This window comes from Nicotiana sylvestris, chromosome 3, assembly GCF_000393655.2.
Source record: "Nicotiana sylvestris chromosome 3, ASM39365v2, whole genome shotgun sequence".
Lineage (NCBI taxonomy): Eukaryota > Viridiplantae > Streptophyta > Magnoliopsida > Solanales > Solanaceae > Nicotiana > Nicotiana sylvestris.
In genome coordinates, this window is record NC_091059.1 from 24,883,521 (window position 1) to 24,887,375 (window position 3,855).

The window sequence follows — 3,855 nt, forward strand, 5'->3', positions numbered from 1 at the left end:
CAAGGAGGGAAGAATTTTAAGCATGCTGAGTAATGCAGTAAACAAAAGTACAATTTAACAGCATGAGCCATTAAGTCAGTGTAGAAAGGGACATGGATTGTCAAACAAAGGAACACATAGAGTTGAGTTTCAGAATTTAAACTAGGAACGTCCTAGTTGAAGAAGTAAAGTGCAGAAAAAGTAAAGCAATCAGATTTCCACAGTCTAGCCTTGGCTTTTAGCCGGCTAGACAAAGCAGTAGCACAAGTAGTAGAAAAAGAAGAGAGAGTTCGAGTGTGTATGTGTGTATTCTGAACTAGTTATCCGTCTCTTTAGAGAAGAGAGGGTAGAGTATTTATAGCTTTGAAAAGGAGTAGAAAATAAAGTAACAAGTAAAGGTTTTGCACAATTATGGAAGTAATCATCATTAGAATCCAATTATACAAATACTTCTCTTTAATCAAGGAATTACTGCTCAAACGGGTACTAACAGGGATAATTAAGAAAAGAAAATCAATTTGAGAAAGATTGATTTTGACCATATAAGGGATAGTAAAAATATAGAGTATACAATTGAGTATATGTACAGAATATACTTAATTTGGGGAAAGGATTCAGCAGGGGTGAAACATCACAGCAAATAAAGGAAGGGAATCAATCAACTCAAACAAACGAGTAAAATTTTATAAGAAAACCTTTGCAATCAATAGTAACTTAAGGAACTCAAGATCAATCAAGAGGGAGTCATGATTCTACACTTTGACATATAAATAGGGAAGAATGAACAGGAGTATCAAACATGCAAGGTCAACCATATTGACAAAAGAAGCAAACTAGATGAACACAAACATACAGCAGCAACATGAGTAGGCTAAGGGCTCAGTGGTAAAATAACCCACTCGAAATATGGTAATCAACGAGTCAAGTAGTCATGGCTAACACATAGAACCAGATTGGAAAACCAAACTAACAGGTAAAGAAGGTCAGAAACAAGTAAAGAAAGTCTTTAAACTCAAAGTAATAAGTGAAGAAAAACTTTAAGAAATTAGGGTTTTAACAAAGTTGGGTTAAAAAGCGGTAAGAACTCAGAATCATTTAAGACAAACAAAGAAAAGGGATCTAACCATAAAGAACCCAAATTGAAACAGGTATACATACAAAATAAACAAAGACAGTTCTAGAACCTTGGACAAACCAAAAATACTTAGGGTTTTCAACACGATGAACCAGATAGAAGAAAACATAAACAAACCATTTAAACCTAGTAAAATCATATGACAATACTGAAAATCAAAGGAGAAGTCTTTTTAAAGAGATTAAGAAAACCTTAATCTTTGAAGATGAAGAGTCATTTTTAAAAACAATCGGATAAACCTTTTGAGAACAACACCAAGAGGTTCATAATATATGCAGATCTAAGGCAGATCTGAAAGAAGATGGGAAAAACCTTAAAGCTAGGGTTTTGGAGAACCTAGAAAAAGTAAGAAAACCTTGAAAAGTTACCGATCTAGCCGGAAAAGTCGCAGATCTTACTTGAACTGCCATGGATGGCCGGAAAATGGCATTGAAAACCATGGGAGGTGAGTGAACCGCCTCTGTTTCACTTGAGAGCCTCAAAACTGTGACATACGTTAAAGAGGGAGCCATAAGGCTGGTGGGTGGTGAGACCATCATAGATTCAAGCAAGGAGACGGCCGGAGAAGGTGGGTGAAGTTCATCGGAGAGGAGGGGAGGGGATAAGGTTCTAGAGAGAACCAGAGATAGAGAGAGAAATATGAGAGTTAGTTGAGTGAAGAAATGAGAGGGTTTGGGGAGGGTCGTTTGGTTTAATTTAGGAAAGGGAGTTGGGGACCGTTGATCTGAATGATCAACGGTCCAGTTTGAATGGGGTAGGTGGGATCCGGGTTTGGGTATGATTTAAAGGGTGTGGGTCGGGTTTAAATTAAAATTTGGGCTGGGGAATTGGGGTCTAATTTGGGCTAGAATTGAAATACAAAAGGGGATGTTATTTAAATAGCCAGTTTTCCCTTTTAATTTATAAAAAATAATAAATAGTTTCTGAAAAATAAATTGAAAGTACTAAAGTGATTTATAATACCTAATTAAAAATTTAAAAATACAGGATCTGATTTTATGCGTATAAAACACAATTAAACCTTAAAATGGCTAAAATTGCAATTATGTACAATTTAGCTTTAAAAATATTAAATAAAATTGTGAAAATATGTAAAAAAAATTACCTTAGCCATATTTTGGCATAAATATAAAACTCCAATAGATGTATTATCAAAAATAATAATTTTGAAAATAGTTATTGGGATTTTATGGATAAAAAAGGGGAAATAAATCAATAAAAACCCTTTAAAATTCTGGAAGAATAATAAAACTCTTGGACATGCTTAAATATGCATACATATGCTATTTTGAAGGTATTTTGCATATTGAAAATATATAGGGAAAAATTGGGTATCAACAGCTGTTCAGGTCTGTGAAATCCACACACATCCTCTTTTTCTTCTTTTTCTTTTTAACCATCACCACATTGGCAATCCATTTGGGGTACTTCAATTCCCTGATGGAACCATTTGTTAATAACGTTTCTACTTATTCGTGATGGCCTCATTGATTGTGAGGTTGAACTTTCGTCGGACTTATCTCACTGGGGGACAAAGGGTCGACGTTCAGCCTATGCATGGCGATTTCCTTGGGAATGCTCGGCATATCTGCATGACTAAAGGCAAATAAATTCGTGTTAGTTACTAAGAATTGACTAAAATTACCTGGATCTCGGAGTTTGCAGCCGAGCCTTTTTTAGGTCGTTATGGTTTATCTTAATGGGGTTGAGGTTTTCTATGGTCAATCCTGCGCTTCGACTACCTCTAGGTCCATAATATCGTCTTTGTCTTCGACATGCAGCGACCCCGACCCTGTTGATTACTATGCTTCCTTTTCTTTTTCTTTCTTTTGTTGAATTATTGTGCCGTCCATGGTGATTCGGTAGCATTCCCGTGATGTATGTTGTTCTCCCCGTATGCTGAATATTCTCCCCAAAGTGTTGGGAATTTGATCACTTGGTATAAGTTAGAGGGGACGACTCTCAAAGGGTGTATCCATGGTCGGCCAACGATGGCGTTGTATGCGATGTCCCGGTCCATTGTTGATACCCAATTTTACCCTCACATTTTTTCAAATAGTATATGTTTTTAAAACGTCGTTTTTGCATCATTATTTAATTATACATGTATTTTCCATAATTTTCCGTAATTGTTAGAGCTTTATAATCAATTTTCTTGCATTTAAATACTTATTAATTATCCCTTTAGATTATGTGTGATGACTTAATTATCCAAATTTCTTACTTATACCCACATACATGTTTTAAAATATTTTTACTTTATTTTACATAATTGTATTCATATTTCTAAGTTATTTACATAATTTTGCAGTAATAACCTATATTCTAAACATAATTGTATTCATTATATTATTTATACTAAAATATCCTTTCTTATATTTTTATAATATTAATCTATTATTTTTAAGTATTTTACTGCATAAATAACATTTTTTATCTTTTATTAATCATTTTTCATAATTTATTTTTTGTATTTAAATTATAGCCCTTTTTTAAGTCTATTTCAGACCACATTAGTGGCCCAAATATCCCGAAAACCCCTGTCCCAATCTTCCAGCCCAAACCAGATGACCCCTTTGATAGACTCTGATCGCGACCGGTCACATTTAACCCACCCGTATCCTATTTGATCTTGGCCGTTGGCCCGTAATAAATCCCCACTTCTCTTTATAACCCTCACCCCAAACCCTAGAGACCCATTTTCCCCGCCCAGCCGCCTTTGTACTCTCTCTTCACTCTCA